The sequence below is a fragment of the Periplaneta americana genome, chromosome 3 (genome assembly GCF_040183065.1).
Source record: "Periplaneta americana isolate PAMFEO1 chromosome 3, P.americana_PAMFEO1_priV1, whole genome shotgun sequence".
NCBI lineage: Eukaryota > Metazoa > Arthropoda > Insecta > Blattodea > Blattidae > Periplaneta > Periplaneta americana.
The window spans coordinates 133417492-133440801 of NC_091119.1; the positions used below are offsets into that span (position 1 = coordinate 133417492).

At 34.4% G+C, this 23310-nt stretch overlaps 1 protein-coding gene and 1 non-coding gene across 2 annotated transcripts in view; both read left to right on the forward strand.

The window, feature by feature from the left end:
• Positions 1 to 23310, forward strand: part of LOC138696553 (sushi domain-containing protein 4-like) — a 251114-nt gene that overhangs the window by 25770 nt on the left and 202034 nt on the right. The window lies entirely within an intron of this gene.
• Positions 1297 to 1368, forward strand: TRNAM-CAU (transfer RNA methionine (anticodon CAU)). Its single transcript has one exon. It is a non-coding gene; the product is annotated as a tRNA-Met (tRNA).

The window sequence follows — 23310 nt, forward strand, 5'->3', positions numbered from 1 at the left end:
AAAGTGGGCAGACTATCACAACTGTCATGTGTTTCTCAGCAGCTGGACATTAGGTACCATCATATTCGATCTTCCCAAGATGGAGAATGAAATACGGAACAGCAGAAACATGTCATCCTAGCGTATGGATGCAGACATAGGTCTTTGTTGAGTTGCTAAAGCATTTCATACATTGTGTGAAACCATCCAAGGATCGTCCTGTTCTGCTTCTACTAGATGAACATGCTTCACATACCAAAAATATCGAAGCAATTGATATTGCTCGAGAAAATGGAATGGTAATACTATGTTTTCCTCCACATTTTACCCACAAGTTGCAACCTTTAGATGTGGGTTCTATGGGACCTTCAGCAAATATCACAGTTGGAAGGTGAAGACGTGGCTCAAGAATAATCCTGGTAGAGTTGTGACTCAACTACAGATTGCCAGGATTTTAGGATTGGCTTATGCTGAAGCCTCAACTGTTAAGACAGTAATGTCTTCCTTCGCCAGAACCAGGATATTCCCAAAGAACCAAGACATCTTCACTGATGCTGATTTCATGCCATCCGAAACAACAAAACGAAGGATGAAATTTTCCCCTGAGCCATCAATATCAACTTCACAGTCCTGTGTCCAGACAGAAGCAGAAATAGAGCCACCTCAAGAATTTAATGCTTCTGAGAATCCACCCCAGACAGCAGTGGAATCTGCACCACCTGTGGAACAAGAAACCTCATGTTCTTTCCAAGTATCAGGTGATCTGCACACTTCACCTTCTTCTCATTACAGTTTTGCAGTTTCACCAAAAGATGTCCAACCAGTTTCATGTGTCCTAAGACAGATCTCAACTTCTGTTAGACCCCATGGGAGGACAGCTATTTTAACGGGATCATCATACAAAAACAGCTTAAAGATGACATCTATGTAAAGATTAATTTTTTGGTCCTACAGAATACGTCTGTTACGTTAAAAATTAATATTAGAGGAGAACAATTTTCTCCGGCACTGGGGATCGAACCTGGGTCCTTGGTTCTACATCCCAAATGCCAGAGCGAATTTTTCTCTTCTAATATCAATAGTTACCATAACACATTTATTCTGTAGGACCCAAAAATAAACCTTTACGTAGATTCTTCGAGCAACAGTGCATATTACTGTGGAATCCCGGCCACCAAGTCACTCAACTGAGTGCGCTTCTTGTATAATGGCAGTTGACTTAATAAAAAATGTCAACATACATGTCAAACTTGGAGTCAGACCACAAAGGGAAAAACACTGTAGGAGAGGGATTCGATCCGGTGCTGTGGATTGAACTTCAGCGTAGCTCAGTGATAGAGTGCTTGGTTCATAGAACCAAGGACCCGGGTTCGATCCCCGGCGCCGGAACGAAATTTTCTCCTCTAATATTAATTAAAGATGACAGCTATGAAGAACAAACCATCACGTAAATCATCATCTCAGTGTAAGAAATCACTGACTTCTAAGTTTGGGGCCTTCAATGATTAAAAGGGGTGTGACAATTCAAATGATAGTCAGTGCTTGTATTTCTAGGAAAAATACAATGAAACAATGATTGGGCTCATTGTTGCCCCATGAACATTGTACAGGTTGGCTCCCCCCTAAAGCCATGAAGTATTTTGAGGGTGACAAGTGTTAATACATAAAACGATTGTACCCGATTGTGCCCCAACCTATGAGGCAAAACCGTATTTTGTAAAGTTACGCTTTTGTTAATAAAAGTAGTATTTGGTCACTAACAATAAAGGTTTAAATGACAAAATAATGTTATGCACAATATAGGTCACAATAATTCAAAATAAATTGCTCTTCAATAAATGTTGTGGTCAGTGAAATATTGCGTTTTTTTTGTAAGCTACCCAGTCTTGCCCCTCCTTCCCTACTTAATATTTTTGGTTTCCTGGTATTGTGCATTGCATATTAATTTCTGTTTTGTCTCTGAATAAATATTAGTACTATCTCATAATAATAATAATAATAATATTATTATTATTATTATTATTATTATTATTATTATTATTATTATTATTATTATTATTATTATTATTAGTTGTCAACAGATTCTGCATTCCGGCCGTTAATATTATGAGACTTGAATGTAATATAGAGTTCCTGTGGATAGGTTACAAGCCTGTCGCACAGTAGTCCAGTGGTAGGGCTGCTACCTTAATAGCCTTCTGGACAGGCATTTATATGGCATTTCCTCCATATGTGTTGGAACAGTTATACCGCTGTGACTCAGTCCCCAGAGCCTCGTCTGTTTAGGAACAGGTTGCACCACGTGAAGGTGAGGTTGGGAATTAGGTAGGATTTTTACAAACACAAAAACGTGAAGATGAAATTGATTATAAAAGAAAGAGAACAATTGCAAAATGGGAAACAAGAAAGCGACACAGAGAGAAATGGAATGATTTCGTCTCAAGATTAGAAAGAGATTTAACATTACCAAGACCCAAAACTTTCAAAATTTTAAAGAAAATAAATTCGGAGATAAAAGAAAATGTTGTTCCAAACCCTATTCCTAACGTATCTCTACTTGATTACTTTAAAAATATATGGTTTCACAAAACATCTTTCTTACATTAAAGACTTCCAACAACAACACAACAGATATTATTACTTACGATGAACTCATTGAAGTATATATACGTTTAAAAAACGGGAAAGCCCCAGGCGAAGATAATTTAAATTTCGAGCTTTTTAAATACACTGGAGAAGAATTTACCTATAGATTTTTATATTTCTTAAACAATATATGGGTGGGATCACAACCCCCAGAACGGTGGCAAAAAGCCATTGTAGTACCTATTTATAAGAAAAGAAACAAAAAATTATGTGAAAATTACAGGGGTATAAGTCTTCTCAATTCTGGATATAAGATCTATACAGCCATAATCAAAAATAAAATATCACATCTTTACGAAGACAAAATCACTGAAGAACAGAATGGATTCCGAAAAGGGCCATTCCATGTCAAATCAACACAAAAAAGTGGACTTTTCAACCCAATCACCTCAGATTTTCATTAAATTTGGTGGAATGGTAAAGAACCTTAAGTTAATTAATTATGTAAAATTTTAACCCTCAATAATGCACGATATCCATACAGCAATTCTGTCAATATGAGAAAAAATGTAAAAATGTCGCATACTACGTCAACAAAAATAATTCATAACTTCTCTTCTAATTGAGGTAGAATCTTAAACTTGGGCTTATTTTAAAGCTAAGGGATCATACCTTTCAATAAAAATAGGTTTGCATCAAAGTAATGAATTCTTTATTGAATGGTCACGTGAAACACATTTTAACATTGAATATCTATAAATGCGGGTCATAAAACATTTCTCGAAAAATGTATGTTATAGAGGTAAGAGTATTCTCCCCTTGGTGTAAGTTTCATTTTGGAAATGTTTCTGGAATATCAGTAAAAAAATATATCAGTGTATTGGTTTGTAGCACTTAAACCCATCTTACACCAACACTGCATGCGCGCGAGTGTGTACTTGTCTGATTATCTGCGTCATCGATCTGTCAGGCTGCCATGAGTGGCAGTTTATACAGTCTTCAATTTATACAAAACGCGCGATCTGTTTCAAGTGCAGTGTCGTTAGTTTTTGTAGTATGTGATAGTTTTGTGCAATGTAATGGAGTCGCGTTTTAAGTTATAGACCTATGTTTGCTGCAATCCCTTCGAGAAATCAGGGCATTGTAATTAGAGGAACAATTTAAAAAGTGTTATATCGTGGATACTTAATGTATTTCCTGATTTAAAACAGGAACAAAAGGTGTGCCCTATGTGTCGCAAAGAAAAAAATATATATAATATGATGCTATTACGCAGAATCCTCAGAATGACTCTAGTAATGAAGAATACGTCGATTCTACAGCAAATGTAAGTTAATTAAATACAAGTCTTTTTGACCAAGGTGTGTTCCTTATTAAACAAAAAAGGCTACAACAAGAGAAATACAAGAGACAGAAATTTGAAAATATTGTAAAAGATAAAGTCTTCGATATTAAAGAGCTGAGGAACCAGGATCTTTCTGATTCTGAAATTTTGTCTCAGTTGCAGGAAAATTTTCAAAATTCAGGTAAAAGTGAGAAAATCACCATTTTAACTCTACTACCTAAAAGCTGGAGCATAAATAATATAAAAAAGAGTTTCTTTCAGCTTTCGAATATATAATTCGGAAAGCAAAAGTCCTGGCAAAGGGAAAGGGAATTTTGTGTTCACCAAATCCGAAACCTGGAAAACCCTTGCTCGCGGCTGTTGCCGGTAAAGTTAAAGAATTCTGTTGTTCCAACGAGATAAGCAGAATGATGCCTGGTAAGAAATATTTGTTGTGATTAAAGAATCAGGGAGTAAATCACATGAGCAGAAATGAATTATATGCAGTGTTTAAAAATTCTAACCCTGAAATGAAGGTAATATTCTCCAAATTTTCAGCTCTTAGACCAAGAAATTGTATTCTAGCTGGAGTTAGTGGAACTATACTGTCTGTGTTTATGTCCTTATCAGAATGTAAAACTTATGCTGGAAGCAATTTATTGAAGTTTCAGGTCTATGTGGATTTCTAGAAAATTTTTCTTTATATCTTCCAACTTATCAACATTTCTTGGCTACTATGGTGTGCAATCATCCTCATATAAATTTCTTGTTCAGGAAATGTACAGAATGTCCTTCAAAATAAGAGAGGGTTTCGAGAAATGTTTCGAATAAAACTTCAGTGAATCAGTGATCTACAAGCAGTGGATGATGACTGACCGATCAACGCTTGAGACCATAATGAAACACACAGACAAATTTTTCGACTGTCTCTTGGAGAAACTTGGTGATTTACTGACTCAATCATTTATATCATCTGAACAAAGTAAGTTTCTACGTGATATGAAATCATTTCTACAGCCATGCCAGCTTCTTGTATTATGCGACTTCGCTGAAAACTATTTCGTAATCGAAGATGAAATTCAGTCATATCACAGGACTAATGTGCAGACAACCATTCATACTTTCGTAATATATTATAACGAATCGTCATCCGATACGGTCTCTATTAAAAATCTGGTAATAATTTCACACTGCCCGAAATAAGACACTACAGCTGTACATCTGTTTCAAAAATATCTAATGGAGTCATTAAAACAAACATCTGTAATTCACCACAAAAATTATGTATTTCTACGATGGATTCTCTGCTCAGTATAAAAATAGGAAAAAATTTCCTGAACCTCACATTACATGAAGAAGATTTTGGATTTCCAACAGAATTGCATTATTTTTGCATATAGCATGGCAAAAGAGCATGCGACGTTGTAGGTGGGACACTTAAAAGGTTTGCGGCTTGTGCTAGTTTGCAGAGACCATCCGATAAACAAATAACTACACCTAGGGAATTGTACGACTGGACAAGGGATCATCTCCCAAACATTACTACAGTTTATGTGACTGAAAAAAGCTATACTGAAGAGGAAAAAATGCTTGCTCTTCGATTTGCAAAATCCACTGCAGTGCCTGGAACACAAGTTTCATACAGTCCTGCTGTTTAGGATGGGTATTATACTTGCTAAGCAGTTTTAAAATGCAGCTGAATCAACGCAGCATCCTGTCTGGAAAGATGATCAGTCTATTTCATCTCAGCAATGAAAGATAAGCATTTCTTACAAAACTTCAGGTTTAACAAAATCCATGTGACAATAATTTATTTGAGGTAATAATTAAAAAAAATCGAATTATGTACTGCATGTTAAATTACATAGTGACATTCAAGAATATGATCAAATATAATTAAATACAACGAATGTGTGGGACATAATTATCGCGACTTATACGGTTAGCTTACGCTTGCAGTGACATAATAATTTTTATCTTTGTAACCTATGATGATTCCAAGTTGAAACTTATCAGTTCATTATATCACTAATTGAGGCGTACTATATATTTTTTTTGCTTAAAATAGAACCCCCGCATTTTTAAATATGAATATATGAAAATTGTTTCACCATTTTTTTTAGTATAATTGAATACATGCAGAAAACAATATAAGCAATAAGAACTATCACATATTAAGAATGTATCACCCAATTTTTGTAAATTTATCTGGAGACGTTGTTGAGATATATAATTTTAATTGAAGCGGCGTGCTTACAAAAATATGATTTTTCTTCATGTTTGAAGAAACGCCACTGACAGAAAACGAAAAGCACAGGACATATGAAACCCGGCAGTTTTAGTTAGCGTGGCAGGTAAAACAAACCCTCAAATTTTGAAAGAAATCTGAGTCGGTCGGGTTGAGCGCCTTGTTGATTTGATATGGAATGGCCCAAAAGGAAGATCATGTTGTGACAGCTATATCACCATGAAGATTTTAATTGAAAAGCACAGAGAATTTAATATTTCAACCCACTTAGCTTTTATTGATTTCGTAAAAGCTTTTGATAGAGTTGATAGAAGTAAACTTTTAGAGATTTTACGCTACGAAAATGTACCAAACGAAATCATTCTCTCCATTTATATTTGATATCAACAAAATTAAATTGCCATAAGAACTGAACTCGAAACTACTAGCTGGACTTCCATCTACCAAGGTGTTAGACAAGGATGCGGTCTTTCCCCTCTGTTGTTTATTATATATATGAACCATATTTTATACATTTGGCGACAAAGTCATCATGCTGGAATTCAAATTAATCGAAACACAGTTCTTGATACACTAATGTTTGCCGACGATCAGATTATTATCGCTCAAACAGAGGAAGCTTTACAAAGAGCCATTTATAATTTGCAAATAATTGCCTCAGATTTCAATATGGAAATCTCAAAAAAGAAAACGAAAGTCATGGCATTTTCAGGAGAGAACCCAATTCCAAGTAACATCATGATAAATAATACTTTAATTGAACGTGTTAATTCATTTAACTATTTAGGTTATAACCTCTCTTACATCACTGATGAAGATATGTCAAACAAAATATCTAAATTTATAAAAATCACTGGCGTAATTAACACAGTCTTCAAATCATCCCATGTTCAGAAACATACAAGGCTAAAGGTATATAAAACACTAGCTCGACCGGTCCTCACTTACGGTAGCGAGGCATGGACAATCAGAAAAGCTGATGAGCAAAGGCTGACGACAGCTGAAATGAGGTTCATGTGACGAACAGCGGGATGCTCTTTGCTGGAACACTGTAAAAATGTGGACATATTGCGGGAACTAAAAATGGATTCCTATAGTTAATTTTGTTCAACAATATCGACTTCAGTGGAGAAAACATGACGAAAGGATGGATCGCACACGATGGCCTAAACAGATTCTTACTTATGTACCAAGAGGAAAGAGGAAATTGGGAAGACCACGCAAGCGCTGGCATGAGACCGTAACAGATCCTGCAGGGTCTAAGACATGAGGGATATGATGATGATGATGATGATTATTATTATTATTATTGTTATTATTATTATTATTATTATTATTGTTATTATTATTATTATTATTATTATTATTATTATTATTATTATTATTATTATTATTATTATTATTTCGCGTCAGGGTCAGCAATTTACAAGTGATACAGTGGAGAGAATAGTGTCGGATCGAAGTCTTCGACCTCCATGTACTTAAATACAATAAATAACGTTAAAATGTTCAATCTTATGACCTATTAATTTAATATTAACATTTGTTAATACATGTTAAATATAAATAATGTATAAATGTTTTCGCCTTTTACGGCATCATCAGATACAACTTGCTTCTATGATATCTAAATTACATAGTGGAATTTTTGTTTTCTCTTATAGTAAACCATCAAATTGGTGTTATAATAATATGTAATAATGACTCACGAATTTTATGTATTTTACTTGTTGAAAAAATTTTTAGGTTATAAATAAGTCTACATTATTTAACTAAAATATTGAAATACATAAAACTCACGTTACAGTGGTTACAGTTACATATGTATTTTAAATTGTCACAATTTTAAATTCAAATACGTTTTCAAACTTTGTCTTTAAAATTGTGTATATAATATATACTGGTAACTCAATTTATGTAAAGTTTTGTTTTTTCCAACAAGTAAAATATATAAATCTCCATTAAATTTTACGTATGAATATGTAGAAATTTTACCTATTCACCCATTTCATGTTTTCTAACTATTTATTAAACCTGTTTCGTGGACTTCAAACTTGAGACAAATAAGTATGTAAAATCATGGTAAGTAGACCATAAAACTAAACAAAACACTATGACTCATTTTCTGTTGTTACCAAGCTAAATTAAGATGAATTTGTTTGTATGCAGGAACTAGAAAATAGCATATCATTGCAAATCACAATTTTTCGAGTTACAACACTGTTTTATTGGGAGTGCGATTTGCATTTATTAAAAGCACACTGATTGGAGAATTCTCACAATTAAATGTGATCAGAAGAGGACATTACAGTACAGTGACAGCATTCAGAAGAAGTACGTGGAACCAGGGAAGATAAATCAATGTAAACCGAAAGATGTAAAATACATTTTACCCATATATTTCTGCGGCATATCCTTATTACCAAACATAGCCCTGATCTTTCGTCTTCTGATTACCGTCATTTTCGATCCATGGTCCACTTCCTGCGTGGGAAAATTTAAAAAAACTTGGAATCTCTTGGAATTTGTATCACTGAATTCTTTACATGAACAACCAGAAACTGGTACCATCGGGGGATAACAAACCACACTGAAAAGTGGCTCAAGACCATAGAATGATGACAACATCGTGTCATGCATTCATTAATTAATAATTATATTCATATTGTATTTATTTATTTACTTATTTTTATAAAAATATCTTATGATATAGACCAGGCGTTCTCAACCTGGTGCTCTTTTAATGGTATTTGGTGCCCTTGTCATGCAAATAAAAAAGTGCTCGCGAGCACGAACGTTCCGGAAGTGCTTTTTTCAATTTTAAATTCATTATATGAGCCGGAACAAATAGTGTTCCTATCCGTCTATTATAATATCATAGGAACCTTACAGGCCATCTCGTATTTCACAATGTAGAATGCCTTTCAGTTCAGTGTGAACTTAATCAGAAAAATCAAGATTATTCAAGAGAACACTGTGAGTTCTTGTGCTAAACTTAAATTTATAGATCTACAGTCCTCCTTAGCGCTGAAATATTTGTTTTAAAAGGAGAAATTCATATACTTTGGAGAATAGAAGATACAAAAAGACTCAAAATATTGCTAAGTTTTTCTCTCAAATGTCTGCCTATGTTCGGGACAACCTACCTATGTAAAGAAACTTTCTCATTTGAAGGGTACACGGGAATAATGATCAAGGTTCATTTTAGAAAGTTTCGAGAAAAACGAATTTTAAAGTTTAAGCACTTAATACTTTGTTATGTGTGTATTTAATAGAAATTGATGTAGTGGAATGTCAAGAACGATTATTTCTTATTACTAGCTAGACCACATGATAGTACTTCCTTTCCACTATAAGATGGCATTATTAACTCAATTTCGATTTTTGATGGACCTTGATCGTTTTTCCCGTGTACCCTTCATTTATGAAATACCTCAAGAACAAAACAAGATCACGAATAATTACGAAGTCATATCTGTAGGACTCTTTATTTGTAGACTTCTCCTTGGTCATAACTGAAATTCGGAGTAACATTCAAGTTCAAGAATATCATTACTCAGGTGAGTTTTTTCAAAATGTATTTATGTTTATTGATTTTTCTGCTTAGGTGATAGACTACTTATACGTTTATTATAAACATTTCCAGGGTACACTACGAGTAGGTGAGTCTATCATTGTACCCAACTTGCGTTATATCATATTGACTATGCACTAGATCTTATTGCAATAGAAAATAAGCAGGACTAATGTAGTGAAGTACTCCGTGTTTCTGCCTTAGAAACATTACAAATCCGCTACCCACAAAAAAAAATGGCTGCATGTATACATTAACGGCTCCCAAATAGAAAAATACGGGCCCATTGGAGCCGGAATCCATTTCCAACTGTTCTCTACGTATCTCACTCTAGGCAACAACCATACACCTTTTGATGGAGAAGTAAGAGCCAATACTGTACTGCTGTGAAACAACTGTTATGCTGGTCCTTCCCATTTCCAAACATTGTCCTCCTCAGTGACTCCAAAGCAGCGATATCTGCAGTTGGAAACTACTTATTACAACCAGCTAATGATGACATTCAACAGTGTAGAGAAGACATCAAGAAAATAAATAAAATTGTACAGTACATCTGCACTGGATACCTTCTCACTGCGGTATTGCCGGGAATGAAGCAGCAGACTTTCTGGCAAAGAAAGGAACAACTATCCTCCTTTCATATCCTAACATGCTGTCATTCCATGGAGCATCTACAAATATAAGAAGTCGAGTGAGACAGTGTTTCCATAAGAGTTTGGAGGAACAAACTAAGGATAGACACTGGAAGGACGCACTACTCCCCTCTCCCCAAATGGCCCAGAAGAGAAGCTGTTGCGACGTTCCGCACCGCAGTAGGTCATGACTGTCTGGCTAATCATCTCTACCGCCTGGATGTACTATCCAGCCCCCATTGCATGCTCTGAGGATGTTCAGACAACATGGACTCAAGCCACATTAATAGCGAAGTGCATCAACATTGATTAGAAACGCAGTAATCATAGGTTACGAAACGACGGTTAAACTAACCGTGGTTAAAATGTAATTTCCATGCACCATTCATAACCACCGATTACTTAAACCGGGTTAGCTGACACCTCATTAACCAGCATAAAGTCTATGATGATACACTGTTTGTACAAAATAACTAAAGGAAAGCATCCATTCCTCTGCAAATATAATAGTCGACGATTGCACTTACTCTGTTCTACATGTGTCCTTTATTTTCTCGTTGCATTTATTTCTTTTTTTCAGCGCTGTTATGTTTTGCGAGTTGCATTTCTTTGCTTTTCAATGCTATTAGGTTAAAATCGTACAGAATTGAAAATGAAATGCAAAAATAATTATATTCAAAGTGAGTTTTAAGTATTGATATACTTAATTATTACTATACCTAAATATATTATATATGTAATATAAAAGATGGAATCTCAATAAAGGGAAAGGATGAAGAAAATTACTACGAATATGTGTATACGATCCAGGATCCCATTCATACCAGGGAACTGTGCATTATCCTAAGATTAATCCATAACCTCTCTTCGTTCAGCCAGTGATGTAGAAAAAGAGATACTCGAGTGTTCCCTCTTAAAGAAAATATCAGTTTCATATAATTGTAATATAAGCAGCCAATCCATAGGAGAAATACGACTGTTTTTGTGTTATTTTAAGTGACCCATTTAACGAAGTCCCTCTTGAAATTTTTGTCACTTAATTCCTCATAAGAATTCTCTATCCAAGTAATTCAAGTACTGCACAGTAATAATCGTCTTCGAAATAATCAGCTGTAGATCTGGCAGCCATTTTGTTCTACTTGGCCTACTAATCACTGGTTATCTCCTTTAACCACTCGAATATGGCCAGTTAGAGATTACCGTTAACCTCCTATTTAAGTTCTAAGTGAGGTCGATGCACCGTAAAAATGCTTAACCAGGGATTAGGTGGCAATTTTAACTGGTGGTTACACTAATCGACGTTGATGAACGTAGACTTGACCAGCGCTTTCATCTGTCAGCTTTGTGGTTAGATACTGGGAGGCCAGAGAAAGAATGCAGCAGTGCTGACATCCCTTCTTCGTAGTTTCACTTTGCACATTATTCACTTTATTTTGTTTTCTATCTTTCATTCTAGTTTTAATCGCCATTGTATGGCCAATGACTCCAGTCAAATACCACTGCATCGAATAAAAAAATTATGTTCATTTACTTGTTTATTTTATTTTTGTATTCATATAGGCCTATTAAATCTATTCGATTTCATGGTGCTCGCTCACTTAGTATTACATGTGGGCGGTGCTCACAATCTTCAAAAGGTTGAGAACCCCTGTAGACCTATAACTTCGGTGTGTTTGAGGTTAGAATCTGGTACGAGTTTCATTAAATTATCGCATTTTCCATTGGCGAACTCCACATTCAAGACCCTGGTAGAGTGTAAGAGAAGGCCTTATGGCCTTAACTCTGCCAGAATGAATAAATAAATAAATAAATAAATAAATAATTAAATTAAGTAATTAATTAAATTAAGTAATTAATTTAAGTAATTAATTAATATATATTATTATTATTATTATTATTATTATTATTATTATTATTATTACTTTTATATAGCTTTAATCTACTTTAATGAAAGTCTTCAGTCGAGATACATGGCAGGCCCTGTAATTGCTAGGCAAGCTAATGTCTGTACCCTTGTCATCAGTCTAGCAGATGTAAATGCATGATTTAAACCATAATATTATTTTGAATTTTTTATCATATTGATTTTTAGAAAGTGTGATTTTTGTTCGTATCTCAAGCAAACAAAGGTTAATTTTTACCGCAAGGAATCTTTAAGTCATACATCACATTAAATTAATATAAACTCTAATACAACCGTAAGATATTTTAGAATGAAAGAAATGGACAGTGACCAAGCAAAGTGGGAACATATTGTAAACATTTGAGAGAGGGAGAGGTAAAAAAAATTCGAATGAAGAAGAGCATTACATAGCAGTTCTGTATAAGAACAAGCAAACAATTATTTATCAAAGATGTGCAAACAACCTGATAATGCTAAAGAAATTAAGTCGCAGAGTAATAGAAACATAGAATACAGCTTGGGCTGGGAACTAGTAGACGTCCAACCAAGGCTTGGTGTGTGCAAGGATACCATTTCTGCAGATCTACGTGTAATTCGTGTCTTATCTCAATAACAAATATTTGGATGAAAAGTTGCATGAATTTTAGTTTATATTTAGCATAATTATGTAGTTTTAACAAGTGAATTCTTCTTAAAAGTTTGATACGCTCATGGCATTTCCTGTGCGTTCTATGATTGTGAAAACTTTGCCTTTACCCTCCAGTGGTGGACACAAATTTGTGATCCATATTTGGACGGAGTTACGCAATAAGAGACCAACCGACAAAAATATGTTTTCGAGATATTAACTATTGAAGTAAATTTGGTTATTTATTAAATATTTTATGCAAAAAGTATTGTAACATTCATACTGTTACAAAAAATAGCACAAATAATAGTAAAATAAGACTAACTGATTTTTAATAACAGACCAACAGTTGAGTTACGAACAAATGTAACATTTCGTCCCGAAAGAGAACTTTACAATGTTATATTTGTTGGTATCTAATTTCTGCACATTTAATGGACACAACTGAAATTCTTTAAACCATTTATTATCATAATACACTGCTCTCTTAAATTAACTGAGCATATTGGGAATTAAATCAATGGTTTTCCCAAAACACGCTATGAAATGCTTCATATGAAACTATTTTTATCTCGGAAAGCAAAAACGAGCAAAATTGAATGAAACTTTTTTGTTTGAAATATCTCAAAGAATAACCCTCTGGAATTAATGACATTTCTTGCGGTTCACCTGTATAGTAGCTGACTTTCTTTCAGTCCAGAAATCTTAAAAGATGTAAAATATGCATTAGAGTCAGTACGTATTATAAATTAAGTCAATAAAATTTACATCTGTAATCTAATGTTTAAGTCGTGAGATTGTATTGCCAAAACCTGACGCACTGAATCACAGCTAAGAGGACTTACTTGTCCATGTCACTTTTTGAACAGGGCACCGTACTAAGCGAAATCTGTTTCCAGGCGTATTCCCGTTAGTTCAATTTTTGTATGAAATACATTGATCTGGCATTCGGCCGGTATACGTATTAATGTCATCTTTGTCACAGTTATGTAAGTTATTGTGCCAATTATATTGTTTTTTTTTAATCCCTGTGAATAAATTTGTATAACTGCTTACATATGATTTTTCATTCATAGTGTCCATTTTCCACATTTTGAATATATATTTTGCCCGCCTATTAATATCTGGAAATATGGGCTATATTAGATTAATGCTTTAGGGCCGTATTCATAGACATTTTTAGAGCGGATTTCCTGTGGATGATCAGCGTTTTTCGTGTTCATAAACCAGTGTTAGCGATAGGATATGATTTGAATTCTGTACAAGTAACCAGTGGATAGCCGGGGCTAGCTTAGTACACTCGAAGCGCGTGCTGCGAAATGTCTATGAATAGCACCCATAATGTTTACGTCCAGCAGTGCAGTTCAGTTTAGTTAATGGCAATGTAGTACACATTAAAATAGTTCATCTTCATTTATGATACGTAGCCTATATTACGAAGAACTCATATAAAAGGTATCAGTCCTTATTTCAAACGAAATGTCTTGGCGTTCAACAACCATTCGATTCAGCAATCCGGAATTTAATGAAAAGTGTGAGAAACTGGTTTATTTTTAAATAAGAAAGAAGTTGCGGTGCATAAATTTCCTTTTGGCTAAGAAATAAGTTCTGTGGTATAAGCTGTAAGCTAGAACAGTCTCTCACGAATTCGTTAATATACTTAGCTCAACAGACAGATGTATCCACTACATTAGCTGGGAAAGTGACAAAATTTCTAAAACTAAAGCCATAATTATAAGATAACAATCTCTCATAAATTGAATGAAACGGATCATGTGCCTAAGGTTCAATTCTGTCGATAGAGGCGAAATCCAGTGTATGTCTAGGAATATTTTCAAAAGATGTGAAATGTGCATTACAGAGGACGTTCGACAGCTCCTTGCACTTACAAAGTGAGCCAATAAATTACATCTGTAATGTAATATGTGAGTCGCGAGATTTTATTACCGAAAGCTGACGCGTTTAATCATCGCTAAGCGTGCTGTTACTTGGTCATGTTACTTTTCGAACGGCGCCGTCCTAGCGAAACCTGTTTTCAAACGTACACCCGTTAGATATGTTGTATCAGTATAACTCTCATAGTCCATTTGTTGTTGAATTCTGATTTTGTTTCTGTGATCTGTTTTTTTTTTTTTTTTTATTATTTTAGATTCATACACTTGGTCGTATGGATTTTATATGAATGGAACTCCGAAACGAAACATTTAAGTGTTCTGCTTCAAACTCAAATAATTTTCGAGCAATAATTATGTAGTTTTGAATTCCATACAATTCCACAAGCTTTCTTAAATCGTTCCTTAGGCACTAATGTAGTAAAATCTGAAGTTTACGATTTTTAGAGTGTAAAAGAAAACCAATTACAGATTCCTAGGTATCTCTTTTTAATAGATATCCAAATACATACAGAAATTAAATCATTTGATCAGTAAGAGTTTCAGTTTTCTATACATTGGTCAGCATTGTATCCTACCAGAATCGTATGCGAGAACTGTAACGGATTTTCGTTTAAGCTTTGTACAACGTAATAGACCTAGTTTGTGTGTCTAGTGGAATTTTTCGTGTTTTCAGGAATTTGTCTTTATTCAGTTGGTTATTTAACGACTCTATCAACTATTAGGTTATTTATTGTGAATGGAATTGATGCTAGCTAGGTGGTATTTGGCGAGATAAAGCCGCGGATTCACCGTAGATTACCCGACATTCGCCTTACGGTTGGAGAAAACCTCGGAAGAATCTAACCAGGTAATCAGACCAAGCGGGAATTGAAAATCTGTACCCTGTCTTTTACTTCCCTTTTAAGAAAGAAACAACATTTTGAGACCATTGTGTCTGTATGCCTGCATTTATTCTTTTTGCATGTGTATATTGAGTAACTCTTGGAAAAATGAATGAATTGTTATGAAACTCGATAGGAACGTGTCGTTACGTAAGAACACCACAACACGAACTTTATAATCGCGTGTATCTAGCCATTCTATTACAGCTTTCAACGTTGTCATACGGTGGAATAAGAGCATAAATCAATACGGACTACGGGATTTTTATATTGTTAAAATCCACAGTAACAACGGTAAAGGTTGTATTAGGAAGTATGTTATCATAACTGAAGATAATTATTTAGACAGGTAAATAGGTGATTTACATTAATATGATCATTGCTTTCGCTATTATTTAAGAACAAAATAACAGTGGCTCATTCCGTTAGTGCGTGATCGTTCGGTTCTGTCAATCGAGAACCTTGTCGAAGGAATCAGAACGAGAGGCCCGTTATATCCTCTGATGCTTTGGATAAACAAGTGACCGCAGGGCAGATACTTTATACTACGGGCAGAAGAAATCGGCGGGTCTGGCGAACCCCTACTTCTGTACCCCCGACTCCTACACCCCTCAGAACCTGCTTGGTGTATGGTCCTGTCCCAAATAACTCCATTGATACTTTTTCACTACAGGAAAACTTATAAAATAATAACGTGATTTGTAGTAATTACAAATAGGGCCTACGTTCTTTACTCAGTATTATCATTATAATATTTTGCAAGTTAAGCAATTTCACAAATGTAATAAAGTGTAATGTATACCTAATATAAATCAAATATTTAGCATTACGCAAATACTTTGTATTTATGTATTTTCAGAATGTTGTTTTGAAATAGTAAATACTAAATAATGTTTATGCAGTATACTTAGCAACTTTATAAATCACGATAAAATTAAACATTAAAGTACAAAATATTAATGTGTGTTTACTGATTGTGGAATATGTATACTGTTATAACATGAACGAGTTTCGTAATGAAAGCACACTTACGAATGGCTTAGCTTAATAAAATAAATAACACAAATATTGTATGACACAAATAAACGTTTTATAAATTGGGCACTAGCACTATTCTGATTCTATGCGGTGAGTTTCATTCAGTCTTGTTTATGTGTCTGTATTATTGAAGTCAATCAACAATTCAATACAAGAAGTGTTGAAATAGCATATATTCAATGAAAAAAGTCGATAGAATAGTCGCCAGTCACAGTTATATCTACTCAAGTTAATGTATTATTGACAAGTTATTAAATAATATTTCATTTTATGATCCTAATAATATTTTATTCCCAAACTCAATGTATTGTACATTATAACTAACACTGGAGCTCCTAAAAATTTAGCAGTCAAGAACATGTAGTAGACTACAATATAATACTCCATTTGGCAGAGATATAATTAGCATATCAATTAAGAAATTTACCTTATTGCGTGAACAATTTCTAAAAAAATTAAATTAACTTAATAATGGTCTTCAACAATCCATTGTTAATGTCTTAAATAAACTTAATATAGCATAAAATAAAATGTTACAATATCCAATAAAATATTATCATTATTCTAAATGTAAAATTCCATATTATCTATATCTGTCCGTGTATTCTTTAAATAAATATATGTAAAATTAGGCTCCATAGGATCATAATTTTACTGCTATTCGTCTCCCTTTTACATAAATTATCTGGACCGATCGTAAAGAAGCGCCACAGTGACTGCATTGATGATACGACATTTTTAATGTCCTCACAGGTCTTTCAAGAAATAGTGAAGCTGATAAACAACACCTTTAGTAAGGCTTCTGATATCAGGGCTCGATTGAAACATGATAGCGATTACAGTACTCGGATGATTAGTCTGTAGCTGTTTAAAAATACTGTTTATTATGAGATATATTGCATTTATGAACAAACTGTAGCACAGTTCTATCATAGACAAGCACTTGTCAATAACTAACATTCGAACGGAGCGACAGAAAGGTCTCTTTGTTCAGGTTATAAACCGCTAGAGAAAGTGTGGAGTGAGTTGTTTCCGTACCAGACCAAAAACCCGCCAATTGATTCTGCCTGTACTATAGTAGCAAAATTTCCATAATTTTCTTAATTATTGATTTTAGTAGTAAAAAGTGTCGCCGGAATTAAATAAATACTCGTATATAAAATACATTAATGAATACGTAAATTAATAAATAATAAATAAAATTATTGCTGAGATATATACAGAGTGTTTTAGGAGGAATAGTAAATATTTTAGGAGCTGGCAGTATAGACCATTCCGAGTAAAAATGTTCATATAAACATATATGCAATGTTTAATCAGTGTGGATATAAAGTAGAGCGTCTCGTTTAGGCACAGTGAAAAAATAAACAAAATACAGGTAACGTGAGGGGGAGGACGAGCCGTACGATAAACACGAGGGATGCACAAGGTTTTAGTTGCAACATTTATGGCGGAGCATTAATTGAAATTATATTTTCCTAAAATACACAAAACAAAAGAACACAAATTGCATAGCGTTATCATATACACATTTTAACAAACTAGTAATTGAGGGGCTTAGAACAAAAAGCAGGTAAGTGACATTATTTAAAAAAGTGAGGTAAGTGCATGTTGTGATAGCCCAAAAGGATGTTTCTTTGGGATAAAATCAGGTAAGTGATTACACTGTGCAGTGCTGCTATATGGGCATCATTTCACCAAACTAGTGTATAATATTTCATTGCATGTAGAACTTTAACTGTAATTTCCTCAAAACTAGGTTTCTGTCACCTGCTTTTTGTTCTAAGCCCCTCAATTGTAACGTTGAAATAATTCAATATAATAAATCAAATTTTGTTACTTATATGCTGCTGCTTTCAAGCAGCATTTTTACGGTCATGAATTTCGTTCTCTATATGACTAACATAATATCACTGTCTTCTGTGACCGAATTAACAAAACTACAGTATATTGGTCTGAAGTGACAACACTATTTCCTGAACATAATTATCCCTTCGCAAAGTTCAATTTATTCAGGTACACTACCTGTTATGTTGGTCATACAGAGAATTAAATTCATGACCGTAAAAAATGCTGCTTGAAAGCAACATATAAGTAGCAAAATTTGATTTTTTATATTGAATTATTTCAACTTTACAATTGCTTGTTTGTTAAAATGTGTATATTATAACATTATGCAATTTGTGTTCTTTTGTTTTGTGTGTTTTTGGAAAATATAGACTAATTTCAATTAATGCTCCGTCATAAATGTTATAACTAAAGCCTTGTGCATCCCTCGTGTTTATCATACGGCTCGTCCTCCCCCACACGTTACCAGCACTTTGTTTACGTTTTCACTGTGCCTAAACGAGACGCTCTACTGTACTACAGTTGTATGAATATCATACTCCTAAAACGTCTTACAGATGATATGAAGAATAGATGAATTGCTTATTGATTGCATTTATTGATTTGATTGGAAGCCTTACAAAATATATGAAGAAAATGCGAATGTTCTTGGTAATAGTAGGTGTAGCTGTTCTGAGATAGTCTTGTGTTTTTTTTAAGGGGGAAGCAATGTTCATAATGTGAGTGACCAAGCCGTCTCTTGTGTTTACGTTTTATTTGTAGACTTCGCTTTTCATCCATTCCGAAAGACAATAATTTAAGGACTAAATTATTGTGATGTACGGAAGTACATTTCCGTGCAGGAATTCTGCTTTAACATATGATGAAAAATGAGTGGAGCGGAGAAAAATTCTCTCCGGCACAGGGACTCGAACTCGGGTTTTCCGCTTTACGTGCTTTATCCACTAAGCCACACCGGATTCCAGTTCCTATGCCGGATTGAATCCTCTCAGTTTAAGTTCCAACTCTTAGTTTCCCTTTAGTGGCCAACCCTCACAATGCCCAAACACACTATGTGCAGAGATGCACTCATAACGAGTGACTAAGTGGCCGGGATCCGACGGAATGAGCGGCATCTTAAATCACTATCGTAAGTGATTATTTACTCATATATTATTCTGATGTACCGAAGTACATGTGATATTCCCGTGCAGGAATTCTGCATTAATATATGATGAAAGATGGGTGGAGCGGAGAAAAATTCTCTCCGCACCGGGACTCGAACCTGGGTTTTTAGCTTTACGTGCTGACGCTTCATCCACTAAGCCACACTGGATTCCAGTTCCGATGCTGGATTGAATCCTCTCAGTTTAAGTTCCACCTCTTAGTTTCCCTTTAGTGGCCAACCTTCATGCACTGTGACATAAGGAAAAAAAAAATTTAGAAATATCACAAATCCATGTCTCGTAAATATGTCATTTTTATTATTTATAGTCGACACACCGAAATTTTCCGATCAAAATTATTCTGCTGGTCGAATGTCTTCCAGAATAATTTACATAAAAGATAATATGATGTCATTATTAACATTATTACTATTATTTAAACCAGCATAATAAAAAAGCCTACTCACAAGTTCCAAAGCGAACCTCGTGAAAAGTAGCGTCTTGTATAGCACTGGGCAAAAACAAGCAACACATGCCATCCCTTGTTTCCGGAAATCAAATTTGCGTGGCTACCACTTCGGCTCTCGAACTTTTATGACGACGACGATGATGATGATGATGATGATACAATAATAATAATAATAATAATATTATTATTATTATTATTATTATTATTATTATTATTTAAAATTGAAATGAATATTTCTCTATTTAAAATTATTTATGCAATAATGGTGTACGGATATGGACATATCACTGTGCAAAGAGTTTAGTATAAAATATTACTGTCATGAGTAATATTTAACTCTCCTTAATCGTGAGTTCCGGAATTGAAGCCGGACCTGCCAATTCAAAAGCCGCCATTCAACGAGAGCAGGATTTCCCCGCGGTTTGAAAGCGACGCGCTCAATATTGTTGTGTCACCGACTGTTGTTAATAAAAAGCTATTTGAAATGCATAACTCGGGTTATGTAAATAGCCAGTAGGAGATCCCAGATTAGGATAGCGAGCGGTGTGAACAAGTCCGGGTGGGCGTGATGCTCTGATACTAACAGCGATTCTGCTTAATAACAGCTAGCACAGCGCCGATTTGTTCCGAGAAGAAGCTCTGTAATGTTGTTAATGATTGGTCGTTTAACTGCCAGAGCCCACCAGGTCTACGATAAAAGTTTTATGTATGGAGTGCGTGGTAAAATATTGTCGGATTACAATAGGCTAAAATGAATACAGTTTAAAATTATTATAGCAATAATAAAATAACATTACCGAGTGTAATGGCTTTTCGTTTGACATTACGCTAGTTTATGTTCATTGAATTGATGCACTGTTAATCTAATAACTGGAGGATAGTAAAACAATGCAAGAATCCTGGTATCAAAACCCGTGGACTTAAAACAGAATTTGTGGTGGACGAAGATGGCTCTCTACTCCTCATTCCATACAAGAAAATTCCGCATACCAGTAAACATAATGTAAAATCCTAATGTCGAAAAATGAAGCATGCATCGACACGTGTGTAGGAATGACAGATGACGCAACGTAACAGATAATTATTTAAAACTAACAATCTAACATAAAGCATCGAATACATTCGGAATTTTTACAAGAATGTACTTATCTTTGCAAGCGTCCACGTAAAAGTAACGGATTGTTTGAAAAGGGTTTCCCTGTATTACCGGCAACTGGCTCAGCCATTAAAGTGTGCACTGTTACCATCCATATGTCGCAGGATGTTAACTTTATGTAATTTAACACGGCACAGTATGGACACCATATTGTAAACACCATAAAGAGCAAACAGTGACAGAAAATGATTGAGTAGTGACGCAGCCATAGGTAAATTACACAACTTTCTTATGTTATCATCACGTCTTATTGTCAGCGAACCTACCTGTTAATCAAATTCTTATTTGGCAGCTTTGATTAATTTTCCACCTGATTCAAGTATCGTATTTTCTTCTCATGTTTAGAAAAACAGCAACTTTTCCATTAAGCCTTCGAAATACTGCATATAACAGGTGTGCTTTCAGACATGGAACTACTTAACGTCGCGATCTAGGCGCCGTAAAGATGTTCTTTGTCCTGCAGCCAATAGGAAGGATTTCAGACATTTGCATTTATTTACATCCGCGAGGAAGTCGTCTTGTATAGAATGAAAATTAGACAGGTTCTCGCGAAGCACTCCAATTTCCACATTATCACAATCCTCTTACATGTGGTGCTTAGAGAGCAACATCTAAGACGGCAAAAAAAATAATAATAAACCTCAACCTTCGGTGCGTGACTTCTACTGGAGACTTGTCAAAATAGGTCGCTAGGGTTGTCCTTGAGAGTGTGTTACTAGCGGGTAGGAAGAACTTGTTCTGTGAGAACTTGCTATATCAAATACATACATGGAAAATAATGATAGGTCGTAGATACTAATCTCAGCGAAGACAGTGGTATTGAGTTCAGCTAAATACGTTATATAATCTTATTTTAAAACTTTCTATGAGCTTAGTGTAGTGTTTTAAGTGAATTATACATAAAAATGCAGTACTGCAAGCTGAACGTAGAAAAATAAACCAATAATTTAATCATAAAATAAAATATGTATTCGAATTTAATAACAATTCTAAACTAAAATGTTAATATTTCTTCTTGAACACTTCTATTACACTAAAATATAAGATTTGCAACAGAATTATATATATATATATATATATATATATATATATATATATATATATATATAGTAACAAACAAATCGTGTCTAATAATAATTATTATATACACATCATGTTTAACAAACAGAAGATAAACTTATTAAACGAAATTGAAGTGTTACGCATGTCACTAAATTTAAATATTATTTCACTTTGTTTATAATAAGAAATACATGTAGGATTGACTGCATGGAATTTAGAATCATAAATAATTATTTTGTTTTGTGAAGTTAACCCCAGTTCTCTATATGGCGGGGCCCTGCGGACGTGCGAGTATTATATGTTCCTTAAAGTAGTATTAATCTGTTGCATATCAAATAACCAGGTTTATTCGATTCGCTACATAACCTACTCTAAAAAGTGTATTTCTTCCTATAGTCATATTTTTATTGAATTTGAACTTGGTCTTTACATTTCCGACGTCTACTGCGGTGTGTCATTGTGTTTGTGTAATAACTATAGGTACTTTTTGTTTAGACGTTTATACAGGGTGATTCACGAGGAAAGGTAAACAATTTAGGATGTGAATTCTGAAGTCATTCTGAGTCAAAAAGTTCATATGGCTATAGGTCCGTTTTCGAACGGTTACGGAGATATGGCTCTTTGATTTCACAAAAACTTCTAAGATTCCATTGTACTAAATCGCATTTAGAGACAGATAACGGACAAATTTAAAGTTTATATTCATGTATGCATATACCTAATATTCTAGACGTCGGGGTCGATGTTTTCGCACATTTTCAAAGGTACCTCCTTCTGCTTCAATGCACTGTTGCGCTCGGGCGCTCATCGCGCTCATCGCGCGGGAGAGTTGCACGTAGCTGTTCTTTATGCCGCATCCAAAATACGGTCGATTAACGCCTCTCTCGTTTCCCCCTTCCTTTGCTCTACCAAGTCTTTCATCCAACCCCATAGACAGTAAGT